Genomic DNA, 7,036 nt, shown 5'->3' on the forward strand with positions numbered 1-7,036 from the left:
AAAAAAAATCGTTTTTTTCCCTGTTGCTAAAATAACTATAATATAATAATGAATGTATGCTCAAAATAAATTGAAAACCACAAAATTTCAACCCAAAGAAATAATTTTGAACTAGGGGGCTATCGCCCCCTGCTCGCTAACGCTCGCCAACCCCTGGAACTGCTTACGCAGTTTCTTCGGATCGCTTCGCGATCCGAGCTCGCTACGCTCGCTCACCGTCACTAAATATTAGTCTAGCTTTATCTGTACTAAAAAAAGGGTAAGGTTTTTTTTTTATTTGAATATCATAACACTTATGATTTTCATACATTTAAAGGGCACAATTACTTTGACATGCAACTTCGTGCATTGATTATAAAGCAAAAGTTTGCAATTCCTTTATCTTTTGAGAGAAGTATGCAAAGGAACATTTTTGTACTAAAATTACAAACATAATATAATCTTTGTTTCCTACATTTACTTGATGCAAAAGAAATTGCAGTGAAAAAATTATACAATGTTAACACACTTAAAAACATTTCATGGTCATTAACTATACTATGTTCAGTGTCAAAATGTGTGTATATATGTTTTAAAATGTTTAACAGTTACAAAGAGCAAGCAACTTCTGACATTCTCTGAAAGCAGCGATTTAGTTTAAAAAAAATGTTAGAATGAGTGTTTTAAGAGTCAAGAAACCAAATCCAGTAGCACGACAGCTTATGAGGGCGAAAGCCTACTGTACCCATCTCACTCCTTCTGACCAAGGGCTCTGGGGTGCTAGGCAGATGTTCCGGTTAAGACGTCAGCCTAACACGGAACCCCCAGGGTTTAGTTCCCAAGCATGCTTGGTACTCATTTTATCAACCCACTGAAGGAATGAACAGCTGAATCAATCATGCCCAACCCGAAGATCAAACCCAAACCTCCAGCGTGGAAGGGCTACCACTGAGCCTCTGAGCTTCAGAGCACTTGAATATAATTTACGAAAAAGAGAGCAGTGGGCTACGGAGTCTTTAGATGAAAGATCTGAACGCAGATTAGTCAGAAATGCTACCGATAGGCGAAGGTGCACAAATGCACACCGTCTTCAAATCGAGAGAATTCCGCAAATGTTTCCGAACACATTTACGGATTAATCATGCAACTTACTGGAGAAAAAGGGTTGATTTAAGACTGATAATTATAAAACTGGAGAAAAATATTATTGTAGCAAAAAAAAAAAAAACTATTGATTATTATGTAACTCTAATATTTGTCATACGTCGGATACCATTTACTTCATCCGATAGCAATGTGCCTTTTAAATTCAAACGTAAACAATTTCCCATTAGATTAGCCTTCCTAATGACTATAAATGAAGCAGAGGGTCAAAATGATTTTGTGAAAATATATTAGCAGTAAAATCAGGTTTCACGATTAAATTTGTTGCTTTACTTTGTCACTGTGGTTCAGTTCTTAACATCAATGCCATTTCAAAAGTATGTGAAATGTTTCGCTCTTCAGGTCTTCATGATTCAATTTGTTGCTTTACTTTGTCATTGTTGTTCAGTTCCTAACTTCAATGCATTGCAAAACTAAGTGACATGTTTTGCAATGCGAATTGTCAAATAAATTCATTTAGTCTATGCGGAATAACATGATACAGTGAAGCATGGTTTATACGTTTCTCTTCAATACGTTTTTATCAATTATACGTTTTTTAAATTGTCACCGGAGAGTCTAATATACATTAATCTTTACCAATTATACATTTTTTCATCTGTACGCTTTTTTCATAGTCTTTTCAAAAACGTATAAGCGGTGCTTCACTGTATATACAAAAATGTGGTTGGTTAGTAAGCTTGACCACGAAAAGAAGGCGGATGACCTTGAAGGGAAACATCATTTGCATCATTTGTAATAGGTAGAATCTTCCAGAATGCTCCAAATAGTAAGATGCATGGTCTCGCTAATCCTATCAATTCCAAAATAATAACAAACAACCTATTACAAATGATTTTTTTGCATTAAGGTCATCCACCTTCTTTTGATGGTAAGCTACAGCAGGGCTGTGGAGTCGAACTGGTTTTATGGTAAAGGAGTCGGAGTCGTAGGTTTAAAATTTCAAGAGGCGGAGTCGGTAATTTTCTCTCAAAATTCGCAGCTCTGCCAATATTGCTTAGTCAGACTAATTTTGGGTAAAGGAGTCGGAGTTTCTAAAACACCTGTAGTCAGGGCAAGACGTTTTTCCTCCGACTCTGCAGCCCTGGTAAGCAGGGAACTTTATTTTTTGTAAGCACTATGGTTAAGGGAAAAACCTTTCGACATCAACATTAACTTTGCAAAGGATTAAAAAAAAGAAGAAAATCATAATACTTCTCTGCATACACGATAGAAAACTGTATCAGAGACATAATCATATGATATGACTCTTGAATGCCTTACATATGACATGTCTATGACTGAAAAGTGGTTTTTGTCAAATCTAAACAAATTTTATCAAAAGTTTGACCCTGTGCGTTATTTATAGTCATTAGGAAGGCTAATCTAACAGGAAATTGTTCGCGTTTGAATTTAAAAGGCACGTTACTATCGGATAAAATAAGTGGTATTCGTGGATAAGTATCAGTGTGATTATTAGCATTTTTTTTTAAAAATAAAATAATATTTTTCTCCAGTTTTATTACTATCACTGTTAGTTCAACTCTTTTCTCCAGTAAAGCGCATGATTATACCGGAAATAAGTTTGAAAACACTTACAGAACTCACTCGATTTGCAATTCGCGGTTCACGGCGTGCGTTTCGCGCCTAATCCTATCGGCAGCATTTCTTACTGATCATCGTTTAAATCTTTCATCTAAAGACTCCAAGCACACTGCTCTTTTCTTTGTAAATTATATTGAAGTGATCGAAAACACTCATTCAAAAATCAAAATTCTAACGCTAGACATCTAACGCTAGAAGCGAGTCTGCAGCACTTCTAAACAACGTAAACAACCGATCGTACGTAAACAAAGCGGATCGTTGCCAACGGAGAGAAAGAAATAAAAACTCGTTTTGCGCCACGCATAAGCGTTTTATATATATAGATATAAAAATAAAAATAAAAAAACAAAAAAAAACATCGTCTGAGCATATCTTTATGTAGAAACACAGAAGACTTCAAACTAAGGCCAAGCACTAAATACACTGAATACACAAATTAAACCTTTAGCGTGAGAATAAAAACAAATCTTATCAACAATAATTATTTCAAATTGAAAACTGTGGCTGCGCAGTCGATCTCATTTTGGAGTAAAAGATTCAGATTCAAGAGTCGAAGACTTTTAATTTCCGAAAGTCGGAGTCAGTCCATTTCCCCTCCGTGTCTAAATTTTTGCCAAAGCCACGGAATCAGAGTCGGAGTCGTAAAGCCGCAGTTCGACTAATTTTCGTGTATTGACGAATTTTCGGATTCGGAGCCAACTGCTCTGAAATTCTAGGAGTCGGGAGTTAGTGCAACTAATTTTGTTTGAAGTACTTCCTCCTTAAAGTTCGGGACCTGTATTAACTTTTATTTTTGCCGTAGCCCCTAATACTAAGGCATTTGTACTGTTCAAAATTGAACGGAAAAATGTTCAAATCAAGATATTTTCTATATATGCTCTTTTTCAAACACTTTTTCCTACAAAGTTTGCTTGAAGCAAGTTCGCCTCTATAAGTGCGGGATTTATATTTGCCTTGAATTTCCCCGTAGGCGCTAATGTTAAGATTTTTCGAACTGTTCAAAATTGAACGAGGTGGTTCTCGCCGAGATCTTTCGAACAAAAAAAAAAAAATTCTAATCGGAATAATCACTCAAAATTTATTGGTGGGGGGGGGGGGGAGCAGACAGACCGACAAACATTTTCTCTCATCTCAAAACCCTACTTTTCAATTTTTAATTTTTCGATATTTTAAAAATTATTTTATATATATCTGAAATTTGTTTGCTTTTTGAGATATTTTGAAGATGCATTGAGCCTTTATTAATGCTTTTTTCTTCTTTCTTTGATTTTTACTGGAAAAGTAGGCTAAAAATAATTAACGATGTATACTTTGTCGCGCTACTGTTTCCGAACATGTATAAACTCAAAATACCTAAGAAAAATTTCTGGGTGAGAAAAAATGATCCTTTAATTGAATGCATTGTTATGATTTAGTCTCAGTCGGTGGGTAAGTCTGAGAGAAATAAACATGATGTAGCTCCCTCTTTTAAGAGAAAAAGAAACAAATAGACCATTTATGAACGCTAAGAACCGTGAAAGGCAGGATTAATTACTTGGCTTTACAGCTCAGGAAATCGTCTTTTAAAAGCCTTGAAGAAAATGACTTAATCAGCTTAATGTGTTTTTAAGGCAACCGCTAAACCTTAAAATAAAATCGAGTTAAAATCATAATTACTGTTATTTTTACAAATTTGAACCCTTCGAACAAATTTAATATTTTTTGAAAAAATAATAATAAAAATTAAACAAAATAAATAAAAATACATAAAAAATAAATAAATGAAAATATAATCCAGCGCTTTGAATGGTGTAAAAATTTCAAACATGGGCTATTTTTTACGTCTTCCTATTGACATATTTATGAGTTTTCCAAAGCACTTTCCTTTGGAATAAATAAATAAATAAATGAAATAATAAAAGGACACACACATTTATTTTACAAAAAACCTACCACGAGGTTACGTTTTAATACTCACATAATTTTATGCCAAATTTCATTCATGAACGACTCAGTAAAGTGCCGACATACAGCCATAGATTTTACACAATAGATGCATGCATCTTAGTAAAGATATTTTAGACTACACATCACATTAAAAGGTCTTACAAAGTATAAATATAAAAAAATCTTCGATGCCAATCTAATTTATTAGCTCAGGCTAGCGGGCGAAAATATTGTCCTTACGAACGCGTCAGTGTTCGAAATGGATGTCTTCTTCATTAAATATCTTTTGACACCAAGCCATGCATACTTTCCCACTTGAATACCGATCCTGTCCGGAAAAGTATCCTGAATTCGAGTGCCGTCTCAGTGGCGCCACCGCACCACTGCTGCCGGATCTTCGAGAGATGGCGGAGGCACCCGCTAACAGCTCCTTCAATCGAGTTTCGTCACTCAGTCCGGCCGGATAGGAGGTAGAGTTAGTGCTCCGTTCCCGGATATCCGTGGACTTCCGAGGATTATGTTCCGTGTAATGATTGCTGCTTTTTACTCGCTGCTTATGGCAGGAGGTAAGGGCGGTTTTTTGTTGATTCACACTGAAGGTGAAAAATAGTGACACTAGTTTTATGGGTTATACACCAGTTTGAGACGAAGTTTTGAACTAAGTTTTTTTAAGAATGGTATGGGGCGAAAGAGTCATTGCGCTGTGAGTCCCTTGAAAAAAAAAAGTCACACAAGATGAAGAAAACCTAATAATATGTAAAAATCACATAATAATATGTGTTATAAAATTTGAGTTAAAGGTTTTTATATTTAACCTAACAACTATAATTGATTAATTTAACTGTTAGTATTATCGATATGCGGAATGTGTCGTTAAAATTGGTGATATGATTTGTGTGACAATTGTTATTATAAAGAGTGTTTTAAATCGAGAATGGCACTGGCAAATCCATTGAGATAAACGAAATAATAATAATTTGATAACTGTGAAACATTTCAAAAAGAAAAAAAAAAAAAAAAGGAGAAAACAAAAATTTTAAGGGAAAAAAATAAAACCTTTGTTTATGGCAGAAGGTAAGGTCAGTTTTTTTGTTTGATTAATGGTCCCGTTGTGGTGTTATAGGTGAAAAGTCATAACACTACACTTACTGAATATTATCGTGTCACTAGTTTTACAGATTTTATACATGCAAGTTTCACTTGTCTTAAAGGAAGTTAATTTAAGAATGGGTGAGAGCAGACAGACACATAGCGCACTGAAGGTGTAATAAAAAATATTAGAAGATTATAATAAAACTATTATATAAGTATGACATAACAGTATATAGTGTGTATAGTTTGTACTAAGACTTCATTACGTCTTAGACAGGAATTATCAAAATTTTCAGTGTTCTAAATCTAAGGGGCATGTAAGGACAGTCTCTGTTGAGTCAATGAGCCACGTTGAAGGTGAAACGGCGCGACACTAGTTTCACGGGTTACACACTAGTTGAACGCGAAGTTTTAGAGTTAGTATTTTAAGAGTGTGTGTGTTTGAACAGAGAGTCAAGGGGTATGTAAGGACAGTCTCTGTTTAGTGAATGAGTCACGTTAAAGGTAGAATGGCGCGGTACTAGTTTCACGGATTACACACTAGTTGAACACGAAGTTTTAGAGTAAGTATCTTAAGAGTGTGTGTGTGAACAGAGAGTCAAGGGGCATGTAAGGACAATCTCTGTTGAGTCAATGATTCACGTTGAAGGTGAAACGGCGAGACACTAGTTTCACGGGTTACACACTAGTTGAACGCTAAGTTTTAGGAAAAGTATTTTACGAGTGTGTGTGTGAACAGAGAGTCAAGGGCTATGTAAGGACAGTCTCTGTTTAGTGAATGAGTCACGTTAAAGGTAGAATGGCGCGATACTAGTTTCACGGATTACACACTAGTTGAACACGAAGTTTCACAGTAAGTATTTTAAGACTGTGTGTGAAGAGAGAGTCAAGAGGCACGTAAGGGAAGTCTCTGTTGAGTGAATGAGCCACGTTGAAAGTGAAACGCGACACTAGTTTCACGGGTTACACACTAGTTGAACACGAAGTTTCAGAGTAAATTTTTTAAGAGTGTGTGTGAGAACAGAGAGTCATGAAACTATGAGCGTGTACGAACGCTTTATATAAATGTTACTGTATGACACATCACATAATAACATTATAGGGCAAAACTTCAACGATATGTTTTATATTTTTCATAAAGCGACCCTGACAATTGTTAGTATTATTGATCTGTGGTATGCGTATCATGAAAATTGCTAATTTGACTGTGTATCAGTTCTAACTAAAATGTTTATTAACTTACGTGCGGCTTTGACAATTCTTTTGAGACCAGAAAATAAACCGTCTGGGT

The sequence above is a fragment of the Uloborus diversus genome, chromosome 1 (genome assembly GCF_026930045.1).
Source record: "Uloborus diversus isolate 005 chromosome 1, Udiv.v.3.1, whole genome shotgun sequence".
NCBI lineage: Eukaryota > Metazoa > Arthropoda > Arachnida > Araneae > Uloboridae > Uloborus > Uloborus diversus.